We start from the raw sequence: 22468 nt of genomic DNA, 5'->3' as shown, positions 1-22468 counted from the left end.
CAGAAACTGGGCGGGAGCTGACTGAGTCCACAGAGGTTGTTGCGAGGGGAGGCAGGAAGTGGGCCTGTAGACACAGCAAGGAGGAAGAGCAGGACCCGGAGAGGAAGCTGGGAGGCAGCACCTCGGCCTGGAGAGGCCACAAGAGGCATTAGCTGGGTCTGGAGGGGCCACCAAAAGGCTTCCAAGAACTGGGCCTGGAAGGCCGCTGTGAGGAATGAGCTGGGCCTGCAGAGGCCACTCACTGGGACACAGGAGCTGGGCCTACAGAGGCTGTCATGTCCGTACCTCCCCAGTCCGGCCCTCTTTGTCTCTCCATCCATACTCTGCCTCTGCCACCCATGTACCAGACAGTGGCCGGCTGGTCTTTCTACAGCAAACTGGACTAGGGCTCCTCCCTGTCCACAGCTCTCAGAGCTAAAGTTGGAGTTAAGCCTCACATGGTTCGGCTTGGCATTGAGAGCTCTTTCCCCCTCAGCATGGTTTCATCCAGAGCACTCACAGTGCAGAGAAGGGCAGGGCAGGAGCCCCCTTCCTCAAATGTGGGTTTGGTTCCGAACTGGGTATGAGATGGTGATTTCCCTAAGAAGAAACAGGGCTCTGAGATGGGGGAATTTTCTGGGTTCAGAGTTAGGCCTCCAGAGTGCAAGCTTCCTTTGAGACACCAAATGGAGGAGTCCAGCTGGCAGCTGGCTCCTGGTCTGGAGCTTCAGGGAGAGGTCTCAGCTCAGAGCCACATTCAAGAGCCAGTTTAAATGCAGCCTCCTGCAGGGAACCCCCAGAGCTTTCGCAGCCTCAGATCTGCCCCTCTGCATACTCCAGATCTTCTGCCAAGTGGCGTTTGGCTCTTCATGTCCTCTCCCTTCCATGCCTGGGAGTAAAGGTGAGGGGCAGGGACTTAAGCTTGTGTACTCTGGTGCCATCAGGAAGAATGTGTCAAGTAGAGAGGCATGGCTTGGAAAGAGGGAGACTCAGAGGAGAGTCAAGGACATGTGATCAGGTGAGCCTGGGAGCAGGAAAAGAGATGAGAGTGAGCGGACACACGTGCCAGGGCAGGGCAGCAGGTGGGAGAATTGGGGAATGAGGGGGCTGGAGAGGTGGGGTGGGGATGCGGGGGAGAGACTGCCTGGCTGTCCAGGCTCAGGAGTCAATTACATCCTCCTGCAAGGGCTAGCTCACCCAGTCACCCCAAAGCCCTTCCTCTGTGGGTGGGCCCAGAGGGACCAGAGCATGGATGACTCAATTGAGCAGGCCTGAGGCGGACTTGGGTGGGTGCTGGGCTGGACTCCTGGCCATAGGGAGCAGCCACCACCCTGCCTACTGCATCCACTTTCCAGCTGGCTGCCTCTCTGAGCAGATGCAATATTGGGTGCCTTGTGAAACATGCCCCTAGTGCACCTGCTGCCTGCTGCACTTCCAGGACTGCCCTGGGCTCTCCAGAGGGGGTTCCTGTGGAGGCTGGGCCTAGATTTTGAGCCCTGCCTCTCATACCTTTGTCCTCTCCCACAGAGGCCAGCAGCTTGAGTACCCTGGAAGCCCGTCTATCCCCAGGGTACAGCTGGGTTTGTTCCACGGCCCTTCATGGCGTACCTATTTGGACTGACTGCTCATTTCATAGAGAGGGGTGTGTCTTGCCCCAGCTCATCTGGCATGTCTAAAACAAATGTGGGGTCAGAATCTGCAGCTCCCAGCCCCTGCCCTGCAACATTAGGGGAGGCTGGACCCCACATCTCTGAAGGCCCATGGGACAGGTGCGAGCGGGCTCCTGAGTTCAGGGCTGCTCTACACGCTGTGGGGATCATGTTCCAGCTCCGGGCCCAGCTGATGTGCTCAGGCTGCTCACCTTTGGGCCTGTCCTGCCTCTCAGGTATTTGGCTGACCCCAAGGGCCTCTCCCTCATCTTGACCACCAGCTATGGGCTCTGACTTAGAGGTTCCCGGAACCTTAGACCATTTGGCTCAACCCCCCATTTCTCAGCTGGGGAAACTGGGACCAAAGAGGGGAAGCAACTTTCTCACAGACCCCCAGGAAGTCAGAGGCAGAACCAGGTCTAGGAGCCTCTTTCCGACAGAGGTCCTCCCTGACCCCTGAGCCTTCTTTAGTGCCTCATTAACTTCCCCATAAGGAGACCGCCCTGCAGAGGCTGGAAATGGTACTATCCAGGGCGGTGTGTGCCCATGATTGTGCCTGTGTTTGTACTTGTGAATGTGTAGGGGGCCAGGGATGAGGGGTGGGAATAAACAGCGGCATGCTAGGAGCTGAAATGCATTCCAACTCACCCCCCAAAAAAGTCAAGGGGAGCCCTGCCCAGCACAGCACATGCTTAGGCTTTCCAATCTGCTGAATGCCTCTAAGGCTGGCTGGGCTAACAAGACAAAGGATAGAACTTTCCCCCACAGATGGCAAGTGTGATCCAGGATGGGTGGAAGCTTCTACAGCAGCTTTGGGGGTCACATTCCAGCCCATGAGCTGACAGTTAAGTAGAGAAGCCACCTCTAGGGGTCAGTCATGATCCAGTGATTCTGATGAGGACAGGTGAAATCCTGTCTCTAATAAAAATACAAAAAAGTTATCCAGGTGTGGTGGCAAGTGCCTGTAATCCCAGCTACTCCAGAGGCTGAGGCAGGATAATCACTTGAATCCAGGAGGCGGAGGTTGCAGTGAGCTGAGATCACACCACTGCACTCCAGCCTGGGTGACAAGAGTGAGACTCTGTCTCAAAAAAAAGAAAGGATGCTGGAGGGTGGGGGAGTCTGCTGCTGATCTGTGTCTGTATCCCTGGCTTTATGGGGTGTACACCTCCCCAGTATCCCCAGGACAGGAGCTTGCAAATGCCATAAAACCTGGAGGCCACTGCAAAACTGTAGAAGTCAGGCTAGCAAAGGTGATAGGATGGAATCGATTTTTATAAAAGTTTGATGAGTATTTGTATAATAAAAGAAAAAGAAGACCTATCTAATTGAGAATAATATAATCTTGGGGCAAAACTTGGACAAGGATATACAAGGAAAGTTCACGATAAAACAGTCTGAATGATGTGTCTTTGTCACAGGGAGAGGGGGCAGCGTAGTGCTTAGTGCACAGCCTCTGGAGCCAGGCAATCCGGATTTGTATTTCTGCTACCACTGCTTACCCTCCCTGTGACCTTGGGGAAAATGATTTGCCTTCACTGTGCTTTAACTTCCTCATGTATAAAGGGGAAATAACCTTTACAATAAGCCTTCTAGGATGAAATGAAATAATTCAAGGAAAGTAACAATATCCAAAACATAGAAAACCAAGAAGTTAGCTGAGCTCTTACTTTTATGAACATGAATTCCAAATTTTATATAAAATAATACCAAGTCAAATACAGTAATGTACACATACAAAAAAATGCATAATGGTGAATTAGATTTTATTACAATAATGGAAGGGCAGAGTCAATACATAATGAACTATTAGCAAGCTAGCATCTTTTTTTGTCTTGTTTTTGTTTTTGGAGTTTTTGTTTTGTTTTGTTTTTGTTTTTGTTTTTTGAGACAAGGTCTCTCTGTCATGCAGGCTGGAGTGCAGTGTCAAGATCTTAGCTCGCTGCAACCTCCCCCTTCCCAACTAAAGCAATCCTCCCAACAAGCCTTCCAAAGTGCTGGGATTACAAGTGTGCGCCACCACACCTGGCACTATTTTCCTTAGTATATAGCAATTATCACACTTAACAGTAAAATTTGAGAAGGAATTTTCATCAAAGTTAGGACATAGACAAGGGTAGCTTCTATCACTGTCTCTATGGAACATGGCACTGGAGGTCCGAAGCAACATGTTCAGCTGATATATAGGAAGCTGCCCTTTTTTTTTTTTTTTTTTTTAGGTTGTGAGATGCTCAATATCAGAAATATATGTGAATCAACCTATAATAGAAATAAATTGGCCAGGTGAGATGGATCATTCCTGTAATCCCAGCACTTTGGGAGGCTGAGGCAGGCGGATCACCTGAGGTTAGAAATTGGAGACCAGCCTGGCCAACATGGTGAAACATCTCTACTAAAAATACAAAAATTAGCTGGGTGTGATGGCGCATGCCTATAATCCAAGGTACCTGGGAGACTGAGGCAGAAGAATCACTTGAACCCAGGAGGTGGAGGTTGCAGTGTGTGGAGATCATGCCACTGGACTCCAGCCTGGGTGACTCTGCAAGAAAAAAAGAAAGAGAAAGAAATCAACAGGCGCGGTGGCTCATACCTGTACTCCCAGCACTTTGGGAGGTTGAGGCAGGAGAATCACTAGAACCTGGGAGGTGGAGGTTGCAGTGTGTGGAGACCATGCTACTGCATTCCAGCCTGGGTGACAGAGTGAGACTCTGAAAAAAAGAAAGAGAGAAAGAGAGAGAGAGAGGAAGAAATGGCAGGAGGGAGGAAGGGAAGGAGGGAGGGAAATCAACCAGGTGCGGTGGCTCACACCTGTACTTCTAGCACTCTGGGGGGCCTAGATGGGCAGATCACCTGATGTCAAGAGTTGGAGACAAGCCTGGCCAAAATGGTGAAACCCTGTCTCTACTAACAAACACACAAAAATTTGCCAGTCATGATAGCAGGCTCCTGTAATCCCACCTACTCAGGAGGCTGAGGCAGGAGAATCTCTTGAACCTAGGAGGTGAAGGTTGCAGTGAGCCAAGATTGTGCCACTGCACTCCAGCCTGGGTGACCGAGTGAGACTGTCTCACAAAAAAAAAAAAAAAAAAAAAAAAGAGAGAGAGAGAGACAGAAAGAAAGAAACATATGAAGAAAATGAAATCTTTAAATTGGAAAGAAGAAAACTATCTGTATTTGCAGACCATATGATTGTCTTTGCAGAAACTCCAGAATATACTGATAAATTATTTGGACTAGTAACAGAGTTTGCAAGGTTTTTGAATTCAAGATCAACTTAAAAAAAATCTATTAGCATTCCTGTACATCAGAAATTAACAAATTAGAAAATGTAATAGAAAAAGAGACTCTATTCACAATAGCAACAAAACCCTGAGAATATATATAGCAAAATGTACACAGACCTTTCATGAAAAGTATTGCTATAGCCGGAATGTGTCTCCCAAAATTCCTGTTAAAACTTAATTGCCAGGATGATAGTATTAAGTGGGACCCTTAAGAAGTGAATAAGTCATTAGGGTGAGCCCTCATGCATGAGATTAATGCCTTACAAAGGGCTTGAGGTGGTGGTAAATCTGTTCCTTCTGCTTCATGAGAACATAGCATTTGTCTGCTACAGAGGAACCAGCATTCAAGGTACCATCCTGGAAGCAGACACCAGGCCCTCACTAGACACCGTACCTGCCAGAGCCTTGATCTTCTTCTTCCCACCCTCCAGAACTAAGAGGATAACTTCTGTTGTTTGTAAATTACCCAGTCTCAGGTGTTTTGCACTACAAAAAGACTAAGACAAATATAAAAATTACCCATGGACTTAAAGGAAGAATGGAAATATATGCCATATATATTATGAATGGTAGGACTCGATGCTATAAACATATTACTTCTCACTGAATTAATCTATAAACTCAAGCACTTCCCAGACAAATTCCAATAGAATTGTTTTTGGAACTTGACAGATTGATCTGAAAATTCATGTAGTCATTGAGGGGCCAAGAATAGTGTAGCTGGCTTGGTGTGGTGGTTCACACCTGTAATCCCAGCAGTTTGGGAGGCCGAGGTGGGCGATCACCTGAGGTCAGCAGTTCGAGACCAGCCTGACCAACGTGGTGAAATCCCATCTCTACAAAAAATACAAAAATTAGCCAGGCGTAGTGGCGTGTGTCTGTAGTCCCAGCTACCTGAAAGGCTGAGGCATGAGAATTGCTCAAACCTGGTAGGTGGAGGGGGTAGTGAGCCAAGATCGAGCCATTGCATTCCAGCCTGGGTGACAGAGTGAGACTTCGTCGGTGGCTCACACCTGTAATCCCAGCACTTTGGGAGGCCGAGGAGGGCAGATTACAAGGTGAAGAGATAGAGACCGTCCTGACCAACATGGTGAAACCTCGTCTCTACTATAATACAAAAAAAAAAATTGGCTGGGCATGGTGGCACACGCCTGTAGTCCAAGCTACTCAGGAAGCTGAGGCAGGAGAATTGCTTTATCCCAGGTGATGGAGGATGCCATGAGCTGAGATCCTGCCAATGCACTACAGCCTGGGTGACAGAGCAAGACTTCGTCTCAAAAGAAAAAAAAAAAAAAAGGGGAGGAGACTTTGCAAACAACAATCTTGGGTCAGGGCCCATTTTGGAAGCATCTGGCCAAGCTCCGCTTCCTGTCCGAATATGGAGAAGGTAAAAGGCAAGGAGTGGACCTCCACAGAGAAGGCGAGGGAAGAGGATCAGCAGGCTTCTAATCAACCAAACACAATTGCTTTGCCGGGAACATCAGCGAAGGGGGGAACCAAAGGAAAAGTATCTGTTAAAGGTGACAAAGTGCTCTGCCCTAAGAAGAAGGCAGACTGTGATAACCCCAGACCTCAGAAGAAGATACCAATCCCTCCCTTACCCTCTAAACTGCCACCTGTTAATCTGATTCACCGGGACATCGTACGGGTCTGGTGTCAGCAATTAAAGCTGAGCACCAGAGGCCAGAAACTGGATGCGTATAAGCGCCTGCGTGCCTTTGCTTACCCAAACGAAAAGGATTTCCCTAGCACAGCAAAAGAGGCCAAAATCCGGAAGTCATTGCAAAATAAATTAAAGGTGGAAAAAGGGAAAGCGTGCCTGCAGAGTTCTGGGACACAGCCTCCTCAAGTGGCCCTTCCCCCTGCGGAGGGGCTGCCTGCTCTGGAAGGGTCCACTGCTCTCCTTGAGGGAGTTAATACGGTTGTGGTGACAACTTCTGCCCCAGAGGCTGTGCTGGCCTCCTGGGCAAGAATTTCAGCCAGGGCAAGGACGCCAGAGGCGGTGGAACCTCCACAAGAAGCCAGTGGTGTCAGGTGGTGTGTGGTCCATGGGAAGTCTCCCTGCAGACACAGATGGTTGGGTGCACCTGCAGTTTCATGCTGGTCAAGCGTGGGTTCCAGAAAAGCAAGAAGGGAGAGTGAGTGCGCTCTTCCTGCTTCCTGCCTCCAGTTTTCCACCCCCGCACCTTGAAGACAATATGTTGTGCCCCAAATGTGTTCACAGGAACAAGGTCTTAATAAAAAGCCTCCAATGGGAATAGAATATCAGGAAAAAGGCCATATCTATGATAATTAATGGCAGAAAGGCTGGAGAGTCGGATTCTGTGGTGCTGCTGACAGGTGAACTTGGTCCTCTTCACACCTGCTTACGGCCCATGCAGACTGCTGGGGTGGCAGATCTTAGCCTACAACCCCTAGCAGTGCCTGTTGCTTTGTGAGTAGAGATATGATAGACTCTTGCATTTAAAAATGGGAAAACATTTCACAAAGCACCATAAATTGTAGTTAATATGTAGAAAAACTTATTCATACTACCTTTCTCAAATAGAAAAGACTTCAGCAGCTGTTTTGTTTTGTTCTGTTTTGTTTTATTTATTTATTTTTTTTGAGACAATATCTTGCTCTGTTGTCCAGGCCTGGTGTGCAGTGGTGCGATCTCAGTTTGGTGCAAACTCCGCCTCCTGGGCTCAAGTGATTCTCCTGCCTCAGTCTCCCAGGTAGCTGGGGTTGCAGGCACCTGCCGCCATACCCAACTATTTTTTTATTTTTAGTAGAGTTGCGGTTTCACCTTGTTGGCCAGGCTGGTTTCAAACTCCTGACCCTCGAGTGATCCACCCACCTCACCCTCCCAAAAAGCTGGGATTATGCGAATGAGCCACTGTGCCTGCTCTCAGCTGAGAACTTCTTCAGCTGAGCATTGGAAGGAATTGAGTAAAACAGTAGTTTGTTCCTGTGCTCAATTTTTCCTCCTCTGGACACTGACGACTTTAGGAGCTGCTTCATTCCAATTGCAATTTCATAAAACATTTCATAAGAAGTATTTTAAGGCAAAGAAAGGCTGTTAATTCTCTCCCTCCCTCAAAACATGATTCTTAATATTCAAAACAATGTTTTTCAGAGTTCTCTTAATCTGAGATTTTTATGGTGTGACTACAGAATCAAAACACAAGGCACTTTGTATTATTTCACTTAAAATTTTGTATATTTCTGGTGTTTAAAATGTTTAAGATTGCTTCCCCACTCAGAAATACATAATATATTGAACTTAAAATGTGTTTATTAACCAATTCTCCATAAACAAATATGTATAGAAAATAATTCATCTGTTGTATTTAGGGAACTGTATTCACTGCATGCAAATTATTGTTAGTGTTCTTAACTCAAAGTAGGAGGAAAGCGAAACATGATTTTTCTTTTGCATTACTCATTGGTTTTTTTCTTTATTAGTTGGTGGTGTAGGTTGGATCATATGTTTTTTTAAAAACTACTTACTTAGGTGTAATTGACATACAAAAAGCTGTACATATTTAATGTAGCCTATTGAGTATAATTAATTTTTATTTTTGTGTGTGTGTACTTCCTAAATTTATAATCCTGTGAGTCTGGGAACAGATCTGTTTTTCACTTGTCCTGATTTAATGACAGTTTCCAACATTGTTTTGTTACTACAAGTAGGGATCTATTTTTTTTTTCCACCTTCAATGAAGATAATAAAAATGCACTGGAAGGAGTGGCAGAGTTGGACAATTTGTAACCATTATAATATAGATATAATAGGTTGGGAAAGAATCCTCAAAAATGTTTGAACAAGGAAGGAAAGTTTATTGAGAAGCAAGATATTCTTCTCTCCTGACCCCCATTCATCTCTGGTGGTCAGAGTTGTTCAGTGTAATAAATAATAGACATTTTTTCTTAAAAAAAAAAAAAAAAATAGTGCAGCAGACACTGTTTGTGCCGTCCCTATGGCCCTCGGCATTGCCAGCCACATACATGCCAGGGGCTGGTGCCTTCGAGAGCACCCTCAGTGTATTCATCATGCCTTTTCATTTCCTGTATTTCCTGAAGTATTGAGAGCTGGGGCCTTGCTGATCCTGGAGAGACCACTGCACCCAGGGTGAGCCAGTTCCTAGAAACAGTAAAGGACTCACCTGCAAGTACACCTTCCATCTGCAAACCAGCCAATCCAAAGCCCATACTCCCAACTACCTCCTTCGTCAGGCTCTTACACTGGGCCACTGTCCAACTGCCCTCATCACCCCAGGGCCATGAACCAGAAAACTAGGAACAGCCCTATGCCCCAGAGCTGAGTAAAATTATTCACACTATTAATAGCTAATCCTGTCCCTGCTTACCCTGCCTTGCCTTGCCTTTCCCTTGGATGCCACAAATAAAGCTCCTGCCCACATTTTCCCCTAGCTCCTTTGACTTCTTGACTGACCCTGGTGCCTCTCCATGTATCCCTGCATAGCATGGATTGGCACTTGTTTCTAGGGACCTCTGAGTATCAAAAACTCCTTCCTTCAGGACAGTCATTTCCATATCTGTGTGTCTTAATATATCTGATTAAAGTAAATTTTGTGTCCATTTTAAAATAGCCATGAGGAATGGGAGTTGGTGCATAAATACCACAGCTTCCCCGCCCCTCAGCTGCAGTATCTTTGAAGGGCCTAGTGAGTTTGAGCCCCAGTTACCTTTTGTGGCAACCTGCTCATAAATGCACCATCTGTTGGCTTTTTTCCCTTCCCTATCTCACTTTCCACCTTCTTACCTGTGCTTCTTGGAAGCACCTTCTTAAAAAATGCTTGTACCTGCATTCTTGACTCAGGCTTTTCTTCTAGCAGAACTTAAATGAAGATATTTTCAAAGAATAAGAATGGCATAGAGATCAGTGGGTAAAGGAAGTTTGAAGATTTGTGTACATACTATGATGGTAAAGGAATTAGGACAGTAAAGTGTTCAGGGGATGCACAAATCAGCCACTGGAAGAGAAAAGGAACCCAGCAAAAGACCCATGACACATGGAAACTTGAGACAGAAGTTGCCCTGTAGCTTATTGGGGAAAGGACGGAATATTCTACAAATGGTGTTTGCACAATTGACTATCCATATGCAAAGTAAATACGACTAGATCCCTAGTTCACATCATATCAAAAATAAAAGCCAGTTGATTAAAAATCTCATTGTGAAAGGCAAAACTTTGAAAATGGGCTGGGCGTGGTGGCTCACGCCTGTAATCCCAGCACTTTCGGAGGCCAAGGTGGGTGGATCACGAGGTCAGGAGCTGAGAACAGCCTGGCCAATATGGTGAAACCTCACCTCTACTAAAAATACAAAAATTAGCCAGGCATGGTGGCTTGAGCCTGTAGTTCCAGCTACTCAGGAGGGTGAGGCGGTAGAATCTCTTGAAGCCGGGAGCAACGGTTGCAGTGAGCCAAGATCATGCCACTGCACTGCAACCTGGGTGACAGAGTGAGACTCTGTCTCAAAAAACAAGAAAACTTTGAAAGCATTTATTTATTTATTTATTTATTTTTGAGACGGAGTTTCACTCTTGTTACCCAGGCTGGAGTGCAATGGCGCGATCTCGGCTCACCGCAACCTCCGCCTCCTGGGTTCAGGCAATTCTCCTGCCTCAACTTCCTGAGTAGCTGGGATTACAGGCACGCGCCACCATGCCCAGCTAATTTTTTGTAGTTTTAGTAGAGACGGGGTTTCACCATGTTGACCAGGATGGTCTCGATTTCTTGACCTCGTGATCCACCCGCCTCGGCCTCCCAAAGTGCTGGGATTACAGGCTTGAGCCACTGCGCCCGGCTTTTGAAAGCATTTAGAAGGAAACGTAGGGGGATATCATTATGATTGGGGCAGTGTCTTAGTTTGGGCTGCTCTAACAAAATGCCATAGACTGGGTGGCTTAAACAACAAACACTGATTTCTCCCAGTTCTGGAGACTAGATGGCCAAGATCAGGGTGTCAGCATGGTTGGTTCTTGAAGTGGGCCTACCTCCTGGTTCACAGAGGGCCATCTTCTTGTAGCCTCACATGGCAGAGAGCGAGAAAGATAGGAAGCAACTGTCTTGTATTCCCCCACCCCCCTTTTTTTTTTTCCAAGGCTGAGTCTCACTCTGCTGCCCAGGTTGAAGTGCAATGATGCTAACCCGGCTCACTACAACCTCCGCCTCCCAGGTTCAAGCAGTTCTCCTTCCTCAGCCTCCTGAGTAACTGGGATTACAGGCACCTGCCACCACACACAGCTAATTTTTGTATTTTAGTAGAAATGGGGTTTCACCATGTTGGCCAGGTTGGTCTCGAATTCCTGATCTCGTGATCTGCCTGCCTCAGCCTCCTAAAGTGCTGGGATTACAGACATGAGCCACCTCGCCCAGCCTGATTCTTTTTTTTTTTATTTAAAATTTTACTTTAAGTTCCTGGATATAAGTATAGAACGTGTAGGTTGGTAACATGGGGGATATGTGTGCCATGGTGGTTTGCTGCACCTATCAACCCATCATCTAGGTTTTAAGTCCCACATGCATTAGCTATTAGTCCTAATGATTCTTTAATAATGCTCTGACTGCTGGCAGTTGGCTCAAGCCTACCAGATTTAGGTCCTGAGTGAAGCTGGGGGCAGGCCTGTAACTTTATTTTTAAATTTATTTAATTTATTTTATTTTTTAAAGTGATAGGGTCTTGTTCCGCCATCAAGGCTGGAATGCAAGTGGCATGATCATAGCTCACTGCACACTTGAACTGCTGGGCTCAAGTGAGCCTCCTGCTTCAGCTTCCAAAGCACTGGGATTACAGGTGGGAGCCACTGTTCCTGGCCCTAGGCCTGTACCTTTCATCCTGTGGACTGTGGACACCAGCCACTCATTCCCAGGTGCTGGGATGGGGTTTAATTTTCAGTGACTGGCCCAGAGCCTGCCTACGGCAAGATCTCAAGGGAGGCTGTGGAAGGAACAGCATGCAACTTGCCCACCTGCACTCGTTCACACAGATAGGGGTGGGGGTTTGAGGAGGTGAGGGGATGGTGTGGATCAGCTTCAGGCACAGCTGTCCGGTTTCCTATGGGATATAACCACACAACGGTCAGGCAAGATGATGACTGAATTTATCTTCTTGGAATCATTGCTTCGTAATTGTTGCTTCCCACCACTGGCATTGAAGAAAGGCTGGGCCACAGGAGGCTGGATGAATTTTGTGTTGGCCAGGTAAGCAGAATGTCTATCCAGGTGGAAAGTAAGCAGTGAAGGTATGCTCACCTGAGCGGGGAGGGGATCACGAACCTCGCTGGCCTGCCCCAGCTCTGCCTTTGCCCCTTTGTTTGGCCCTGTGGCTACAAAGCTGCCCTACCAGGAGCAGCCCCCACTGGCAGCTCTGGCCCTGGGGATTTGTGTTTGGCGGGGACAGAGTGTGGAGAGGCCAAGTCCACACTGTATCTAACCCTAGGGCAGCTCAGGATTTGGCTTCCCCAGCCCCTTCTCAGGGTCTCAGCTCAGGCCCTGAAGGCAGCATGAAGATGGGGTCTCCGCACCCCCTAGGTCCTCTGCCCTTCTTTACCCCCACCTTCGGACACAGCTTCACCTAATCCAACCACAAGGAGAAAAGAGGGCAAATCACTCAGGGAGGGAGGCACCTGAGCCCCTGCTCTGCCCAGACAAGTCACCCTGTGCGTCTCTCACAGTTTACCACGTCTGCCTGGGACTCAATGAAAGCGCCAAAGGGCTGAAGGTGACACCGGAGTCTCTGGCACGACCTTCCAGGGCCTCCAGGGAATTTCTTACCCTGTGGGGGCGAAGACTGGCTCCCCTGGGGATGTGTGTGTGTTCCCCAGGGCCCCACAAAGGTCAGGGTCCTCTCCATTCAGGACAGCAAGGAGAGAATGGCCTGGAGTGAGGCCCTAGGGTTGGGGGCCAAAGCAGCACAGGGTATCGGAAACGGGGTGCTGGGGTGCTTGGAGGGGACCGTAGGGAAGACTTGGAGTCTTGCAAGCGCCTAGGGGAGCTGCGGTGGGGAGGCAGCAAGGGGCCTCTCCTGTGGGATAGCGCTTTCGGAGGCGGCGATCCCAGAGGGTTCCTTGCTCTAGGGTCGCCTCTTACAACTGCGGTGGGCGAGCGGGGGGAGAGTGAGCAGGGCGCAGTGCGGCAGCCGTGGCACGGCGGGAGCCTCGTGTTCACCGGCTCTACCCGCGGGACCAGACCACTGCAGCTCCACAGCCAGCAGGGCCTCGGGAATCTGGGTGCTCCCCAGGTCCCCAGGCATTCGGGGGCGGCGCGCCTTCCACCGTGTGAGCTGTAGCCCCGGTCCAGGAGACCAGCCTTGCGCACCCGGGTCAGGATGCACCCGCCCGCCCTGCCGACTGCCCCAGCGCCGGGGCCAGGGGGTGCGGGGCCTCGCGCATGCCCGGCTCCGACGCATCATTTTTGTATTCCATCTCTTTCCTCCGCGCCATGTCTCCGTGAAGTGTTTCCCGCCCCAGAAACCCAAGAGAGGGTGAGGCGAAGGGAGCGGTTCAGTAGAGCAAATCCCACAGGCTCAGGTGAGTGTACGTGCGCCCGGCAGAGACGGCCCCGGTGAGTGCGCGTGCGCCCGGTAGAGGCGGCCCTGCGCGTTGTCATACGTCACTTCCGGGGCGCGCCCGGGGCTTCTTCGCTGTAGAAGGTGCTTGCGGCTCCGCGCCGGCTCGCTGAGGAGCTTGGCTTCGCTGACTGAGCGGGCGGCGACTCACCGAGACCGCAGCGTGCTGCTGCAGGCCACCCCCCTCCCCGCCCTGGCCAGGTAAGCTGCGGGACCCGGGCTGCCTGACTCGTCGGTGGCAGCCTGCGGCCTCGCGCGGCACCGCAGGGACCCGGAGGAGTGTGGGGCGGCACCGAGGTTGCGGCCCTAGTGCTCCGAGCGCCGCACTCTGGACTCCTCAGGGCCGCGGGGTTGCGGGGTGGCTGTTGCTGGGATCTGGGGGTGCAGCCCGAAGGCCCCACTCCTCTCCTACGGCCACTTTTTCCTCCCACAACCGGCGGGCGGGTGCAGCGGGGACCAGGCGGCGGCTCTCGCATCCCGCGCGAGAAGCCTTGCTTCAGCATCTGCAGGGGCTGTACCAGGATCCTTGCTCTCAGGCCCCTCTGTTCCCTTCCCTGGGACAGGAGAGGAGTGGCTGGACTCGGCAGGCCTGCACCCCTACGGCCACTGTGCGGAGGGCAGCCAGGATTAGCCGGACGGCCACCTAACCATCCTGGAGGATGAGCCCTCTGTCCTGGAGGCCCACGACCAGAAAGAAGATGGCTACTACCAACCCAGCAAAGAGGGCTACCAGGACTGCTACCCCACAGAGGCCAACAGGAGCACCAGCACCTCCCACTACCACCTCAGGCATGGAGACGCGGACTTGGAGGACCAGGAGGAGGACATCTACCCAGTCGTGGCCGAGATCAAGAGGAGCCTGAGCATGACCAGCATCACCAGTGCCAGTGAGGCCAGCAGAACTATAAAATGTTGCACAGGAGTGACAAACTCTAAATTCAGAGGAATGGGTACCTCTAGGAACGGGTAGAAGAATAATCCTGTGGGGGGAGGTTCTGGGGGCTTTATTTTATATATAAGATTTAGTTCATGAAACAAGAAAAAGTCTGAAGCAAGTACCACTACATATGAGTGTGTTCTGATAACCCCAGAGAGTGGTACCCAGGTGTTTGGCATATGGGCTCCTACAGATTTATGTATGTTTGAAATACTTATTTACTTAGAAATACCTACTTTGAAATATTTATTCTTGAGATAGAGTCTTAATATCACAACAAATGTACATATTATACACATGTACATACTGTACACATGTACGTATGTATTGTGTACACATGTACATATACATTTGTGATATTACAGTATATACATGTGTTCTATGTGTACACGTGTACATATATGTGCACATGTACAAGTACATATGTGATAGCTATGATACGAATATCACAGTGTGCACATATGGTATACATGCATTGTGTGCACTCACTGTGATATTAGGAGAAATATCTTTCTAGGATATTATGAATAATATTACAGGATGTAAACTCAGTTTGATATGAGGAGTAATATCTCTCTAGGATGTTACAGGTATCAACGGATGTACACACATGGTGTACTCACTCCCACAGTGATATTAGGAGTGTCATCTCTTCCTAGGATATTACCACTAATGTCACAGAGTGTACACACATGGTGTACTGCCACTTTGATATTACAAGTAGTATTTCTCCTTAAGATATTACAAATAATATCACAGGGTGTACCCAAATAACTGTACACATACTTTGATATTACGAGTAATGTCACATGCTGAATATTACGAATAATATCACAAAGTGTTCAAACATACTTTACACTGGCTATGATATTAGGAGTAATATCTCTTTAAAATATACACCCATATCAACCAGACTATGATATCTTTTTAAAATGTATACCCATATCAACCCCCCACAATATGGCGAGTAATATCACCCTGGCCGTCCCTGGATATTATGAACCATATCACGGGAATGCCCACACCTGTGATTCCTAGTATCTCTCCCAAGGATATTACGAATAGTATCACAGGGTGTACCTAAATATTGAACACGCACTTTGATATTACAAGTAATGTCATATGCTGAATATTACAAACAATATCACAATGTGAACATACTCCACACAGACTGATATTAGGAGTAATAACTCTTTAAAATACACACCCAAATCAACCCGTGTATGATATTAGGAATAATATCTCTTTAAAATACACACCCAAATCAACCTGTCTATGATATTAGGAATAATATCTCTTTAAAATATACACCCATATCAACCTGACGGTAATATTGGGAGTAATAATATCTCTTTAAAATGTACACCCACATCAACCACCCACCATATGGCAGGTAATATCACCCCGGCTCCCCCTGAATATTACAAACCATATCACAGAGGAGTGGCCATACCTGTGATTTGTAGTATCTCTCCCTAAGATATTACGAATAATATCACAGGTTGTACACGGATACTGTACACATACTTTGATATTACGATTAACATCATACGCTGAATATTACAAACTATCACAAAGCGTTCAAACATACTCTACAACAACTAAGATATCAGGAGTAATAGCTCTTTAAAATATACACCCATATCAACCCCCTGAATGTAATATTGGGAGTAATATCTGTTTAAAATATGCACCCAAATCAACCCGACTGTGATATTCAAAGTACTGTCTTTAAAATGTACCCCCATATTAACTCCCCACAATATGGCGAGTAATAGCATGGCTGCCCCTGGTTATTATGAACGATATAATAGGGAGGTGCCCACACCTGTGATTCGTACTATCTCTCCCTAAGATATTATGAATAATATCACAGGGTGTACACAAATACTTCACACATACTTTGATATTACGAGTAATGACATGCTTAATATTACAAACAAGATCACAAGGTGTGCAAACATACTCTACAACAACTATGATATTAGGAGTAATAACTCTTTAAAATATACACCCATATCAACCCGATGTTGATATTAGGAGTCACATCTGTGTAAAATATGTACCCAGATCAACCCCCCGCCATAGGGCAAGTAATATTACCCCGGCCCCCCCTGGATATTACAAACTCTATGGCTAGGGGGCTGCCCTCAGCGGCTATTTAGAAAATTTGGAGTAATATGATACTAGGAACCATATCATAGGGAGAATATAATGTCATTCTGTTCCTTCTTGATACTAGGCAGAATAACACTAGTTGTAGTTCCACCTCTGTGATATTAACAAAAATATCATTCTCGCCCCCCTTGATATTAGAATTGAAATCACGGGGGTTTCACCACATGCAATATTTAGTTTAATGTAATTTCTGTGTATGTGTGGACATAAGTTACAATATCACAGCGTGGTGTACACCTCTTGCCATATTGAGAGTAATATCCTTGTCTTTTTCTGCAGATACTAGGAACAATATTACAAGGGGGGTGTTCATTGTCTACAATATTAGGAGTAATACCATCCTTTACCCCTGCATATCAGGGACAGTATCCTTGGGGGCTCTACATCTTTTTCGATGTTGGGAGTGATAACGGACTCTCTTTGTCTGAATGTTAGGAACAGTATCACAGTCAGGGTCTATGTTCCTGCAACATTAAAAGTAATATAATACTCTTCACTTTTTTTTTTTTTTTTTTTTTTTTTTTTGAGGCGTTTTTTCATTCTTGTTACCCAGGCTGGAGTGCAATGGCGCGATCTCGGCTCACCGCAACCTCCACCTCCTGGGTTCAGGCAATTCTCCTGCCTCAACCTCCTGAGTAGCTGGGATTACAGGCACGTGCCACCATGCCCAGCTAATGTTTTGTATTTTTAGTAGAGACGGTGTTTCATGTTGACCAGGATGGTCTCTGTCTCTTGACCTCGTGATCCACCCGCCTCGGCCTCCCAAAGTGCTGGGATTACAGGCGTGAGCCACTGCGCCCGGCCGCCTCGGCCTCCCAAAGTGCTGGGATTACAGGCGTGAGCCACTGCGCCCGGCTGCAATACTCTTCACTTTGATACTCACAATAATATCACATGAGGTGTGTACCTTTGTGATTTTGGGAGTGATACCATTCTTTGTGGATATTTGGAACTATATTACGGGGACAGGTGTACACCTTCTATGCTATTGGGAGTAATTTCCTCTCCACCCCTGGCTATTAGGAACAATATCACAAGGGGTCTTCACCCTCTGTGATATTGGAAGTAATATTATCCACACTTCATCTGTATTGAATGAATAATGCCACAGGAGGGTTGTACACCTTCTGAGGTTTTGGGAGCAATAGCATTTTCTCTTCCCCTGGATATTAGGAACGATATCACTGGGGGCTGTGTACTCCCTTTGATATTGAAAGTAATAACCTCCTCTTCCCCAAATATTAGGAACAATATCAAGGGGGGTGTACTCCCTCTGCCATATTGACAGTAGTATCATCAGTCACCTTCCAGTAAATATTAGAAACAATGTCATAAAGGGTATGTACACCCCCTGCAATATTGGGAGTAATATTCTCTCCCCTTTTGTATATTATTAACAATATCGCAGGCGGGGTTTACACCCCCCTGCGATATTCAGAATAACATCATTCTCTTTCCCTCTGGGTATTAGGAACAATGTCAGGGAGATGTTCACTTCCTTTGATACTGAAAGTTCTATCATCCTCTTCCTCCTGGATATTAGGAACAATATCACAGGGGGATGTACATCCTTCTCGATCTTGAAAATAACATCATTCTCTTGTCCTTGGATATTAGTAGCAATATTACAAAAGGAATGTACATCCCCTGCAACATTCAGAGTAATATCCTCTTCTAGATATTAGGAACAATATCACAGCGGGGAGGGGCCGTGTACACCACATGCGATATTGGGAGCAATATCATCATCTTTACCGCTGGATATTAGGAAGGATATATCATTCTGCGAGAACAGGAGATTAGGAACAACGTACACCTTTTGTCTGATCAGGAGTAATGTCATTTTCTCCCATCCCGGAATATTAGAAACAATATCATAAGGGGATGTGTACAGTCTCTGCAATATTTGGAGTAATATGAGTCTCTCTACCTTTGAATATTAGAAACAATATCACATGAGGGGAGCCTACAGGCCCTTTGATATTGACAGTAATATCATCTACCCCTGGATATTAGAAACAATATCACTGGGGGGTATACACCTTTTGTGATACTGGAAGTAATATCCTATCACCCCTGGAGATCAAACTACAGGGAGGTGTATACCCACCCACTGTGATAATAGGAGTACCTACATTCTCTCCCCCACTGGATATTAGGAACAATATCATGGGGAGGGGCGCTACATGCCGTGTGATATTGGGAGTAAAATCACCCGCCCGAATGTTAGAAACAATATCAGAGTGAGGGTGTACATCCCCGGCGATGTTAGGAGTAATACTATTTTCTCCCCCCACCCCTGTTTATTAGAAACAATATCACAGGTGAAGTGTACACCCTTGCAATATCAGGAGTAATATTTTCTCCCTTCCTGGATATTAGGAACAATATCACAGGAGAGGTTTACACCCCCTGTGATATTTGTCAGTAATATCTCCCTCTCGCCATGGATATTAGAATATCATGGGGAAGGGGGATATTCCCTGTTATATTGGGGGTAGTATCCTCTTTTGCCCTGGATATTAGAAATAATATCACACAAGGAGTGTACACCCCCAGCGATATGGGCAGTAACATCATCCTCTCCTTCCCTGGATATTAGGAACAATATCACAGGGTGGGTGTCAGCCCCAGCCACATTGGGAGTAATATCATCTCTCATCCCCTAGATATTAGGAACAGTATCACTGGGGGGTTGTGCACTTCCTGAGATATTTGGAATAATATCCTCTCTGTTTTTGGATATTAGAAACAATATTACAGTGGTGGTGTACATTTCGTGTGATATTGAGAGTATAATCATCCTGTCTTCCCTGGATATTAGGAACTGTATCACAGAAGTGTTGTACACCACCTGTGATATTGGAACAATATCACAGGGGCGTGTAAACTTAATGCAGTATTGTCAGTAATATTATCCTCTCCCCGTCAAGTATTAGAAACAATATCACAAGGGGTGATACAACCCTTGTGATGTACATCCCTGGATATTAGGGCCAATATCAAGGGAGAGGGGCCTGTACACCTTCTAGGATATTGGGAGTAATATCCACTTTTCCCCTGGATGTTAAGAACAATATCACAGGGGGATGGATACTGCTGCTCTATTGGAAGTAATATTATTCTGTCCGCCCCACCCCCCCGGATATTAGGAACAGTATCATAGAGGCAGTGTATACCCCCTGCAGTATGAAGAGTAATATCCCCCTTTACCCCTTTAGCTGTTTAGGAACAATGTTAAAGACGGTGTGTACACCACCAGCGATATTGGGAGGAATATTATCCTCTACCCCCCAGATAAGCAGGGAAAATAGCCCAGCATGGGTGTACAGTTCTTGTGATATTGGTAGTAAACTCATCCTCTCCCTCCTGCCAATATTAGAAACAACACAGGGGGTGTGTACACCTGCTGCGATATTGGGAGCAATATAATACCTAATACCTCTCCCTTCCTGGGTATTAGAAAAAAATATCACAGGGGGGCATACACCTGTGATATTGGAAGTCATATCATCCTGTTCTCCTCTGGATATTAGAAACACTATCATAGTGGGAGTGTACATCTCCTGTGATATTGGGAGTAATATCCTCTCTGCCACCCCCACCCCAGATATTAGGAACAATCACAGCGGTGGGATTAACACCCCTGCCATATTAGGAATAATATCCTCTTCCCACGTGGATGTTAGGAACCATATCACAGAATGGGTGTACACCCCCTGAGATACTGGAATTAATATCATTCTCTCCTGGCTATTAGGAACAGTATCGCAGGAAGATGTACACCCCCTGTGTTACTGGGTGTAATATTATCTTCTTCCCCCCCAGTTATTAGGAGCAATGTCACAGAAAGGTATACACCTTTTGTGATTTGGGGAGTAATATTATCTTCTTCCCTTCTGGAAATTAAGAACAATATCAAAATGGGGGTGTAGACACACTACAATGTTGGGAGTAATATCAGCCTATCGCGGTCTGGTGCGGTGGCTCACGCCTGTAATCCCAGCACTTTGGGAGGCCGAGGCGGGTGGATCACTTGAGGTTGGGAGTTCGAGACCAGCCTGACTAATGTGGAGAAACCCCGTCTCTACAAAAATACAAAAATTAACCGGGTCTGGTGGCGCATGCCTGTAATCCCAGCTACTTGGGAGGCTGGGGCGAAAGAATTGTTTGAACGTGGGAGGCAGCGGTTGCAGTGAGCTGAGATCACACCACTGCTGTGCTCCTGCCTGGCAACAGAGTAAGATTCCGTCTCAAAAAAAAAAAAAGAAGGAAATTTATAAATTTTTTTAAATGACAAATTGCAGGGTCTTTATTGCCGGCAGCCCCGGAGGACTCAGGACTCGTGTCTCTCCAACCCATGGCCCCGAAAGGAGGGTGTCAAGACCTTTTATACCTGTAAAACCACCTCAGGAGTGAAGGTGAGGGGCAGGGGTGGAGGTGAGGGACTTCAGGCGTTCTGAGGGCTAGTGGATTCTGTAAATCACCTCCTGGGCGGAGATGAGGGTGAGGGGCTCCGGACATTCCAGTGGATTCCTGGGCGAAGATGAGGGCGAGGGGACTTTGGACGTTCTGATTGTTACTTAAGTGGTTCACAAAAGTCAAGATTAGCATTTGTTTACACATTGTCTGGGTAGGGTGGAAATTACAGTCCTTAATTACTTATTACAAGTCGCAGGGGCCAAGATGGCATGGGTTTTGACTGCTTGCCTGTCACATTTGGGTTACAGAGAGCAGTTTCAATAGAAAGCCGAGGTATGTTTGAAGTATGCAGTTTTATGGGGCTTTTACCATGTCACATTCCCCCCTTGTTTTATGAATAGTTTTCAAACTTTGGAGGGATCAAGAAGGGAGAGGAAAAACAAACACTTCCACTCACCTTTGTTCACAAAATTGTGGTTTACCAAATCAGTGTAAATTATAGATGACTTCTAAGAAAGACGTTTCTTTTTTTTTTTTTTTTTTAATAAAGATGGGGTTTCACCATGATGGCCAGGCTGTTCTTGAACTCCTGACCACAGGTGATCCACCCACCTCGGCCTCCCAAAGTGCTAGGATTACAGGCGTGAGCCACCGCGCCCGGCCGAAAGACGTTTCTTAAATCTGGAAAACAAGTAAAGGGCCAGGCGCCGGGCTCACACCTGTAATCCCAGTACTTTTGGAGTCCCAGGCAAAGGGAGGGAGGGGGAATGGGGTGGGGAAGAAGGGGCTGGGATCACCTGAAATCAGAAGTTTGCGACCAGCCTGACCAACATGGTGAAACCCCATCTCTACTAAAAATACAAAAATTAGCTGGGCGTAGTGGCTACTCGGGAGGCTAAAGCAGGAGAATCGCTTGAACTCAAGAGACGGAGGTTGCAGGGAGCTGGGATTACACCACTGCACTCCAGCCTGGGCGACAGAGTGAGACTGTCTCAAAAAAAAAAAAAAGGTAATAAATCAAAAATATTTTAAATACAAGTTACAAAAACAATATCTTAATAGATTATCTTGCTTATCAGTTTTTTGAACCCTTAGGTTTCTTTATTAGAGTTCTAGAAATTGGTTTTTAATTCATTGATTTTTATTTTTGAGACTGCATCTCACTCTGTCGCCCAGGCTGGAGACAGTGGCACAATTTTGGCTCACTGCAATCTCCGCCGCCCAGATTCAAACTATTGTCATGCCTCAGCCTCCTGAATAGCTGGGATTACAGACATGAACCAACACACCTGGCTAATTTTTGTATTTTTAGTAGACATGGGGTTTCACCATGTTGGTCAGGCTGGTCTCAAACTCTTCACCACAAGTGATTCACCTGCCTTGGCCTCCCAGAGTGCTGGGATTACAGGCGTGAGACACTGCACCCAGCCCATTGATTTTTT

General features: G+C 46.9%; 1 long non-coding RNA gene and 2 pseudogenes across 2 annotated transcripts; 2 read left to right on the top strand and 1 right to left on the bottom strand.

Annotated features, from left to right (window-relative positions):
- Positions 1-748: 748 nt before the first annotated feature.
- LOC116529940 lies at positions 749-1897 on the bottom strand (annotated as a pseudogene).
- A 4356-nt stretch (positions 1898-6253) lies between these two features.
- On the top strand, positions 6254-7379 carry LOC116529939 (annotated as a pseudogene).
- Positions 7380-13553: 6174 nt separating this feature from the next.
- On the top strand, positions 13554-16372 carry LOC116529941. 2 transcript variants are annotated; one of them, XR_004259749.1, is made up of 3 exons: positions 13554-13690; positions 14053-15647; positions 16043-16372. It is a non-coding gene; the product is annotated as an uncharacterized LOC116529941 (long non-coding RNA). The 2 variants fall into 2 exon arrangements; XR_004259748.1 differs by lacking the exon at positions 13554-13690 and having other exon boundaries at positions 13703-15647.
- The last annotated feature ends 6096 nt before the right edge of the window (positions 16373-22468 follow it).

The sequence above is a fragment of the Sapajus apella genome, unplaced genomic scaffold (genome assembly GCF_009761245.1).
Source record: "Sapajus apella isolate SASKATOON/1434 unplaced genomic scaffold, GSC_monkey_1.0 scaffold64, whole genome shotgun sequence".
NCBI classification, from domain to species: domain Eukaryota; kingdom Metazoa; phylum Chordata; class Mammalia; order Primates; family Cebidae; genus Sapajus; species Sapajus apella.
This window is presented reverse-complemented; position numbering and strand designations above follow the sequence as displayed.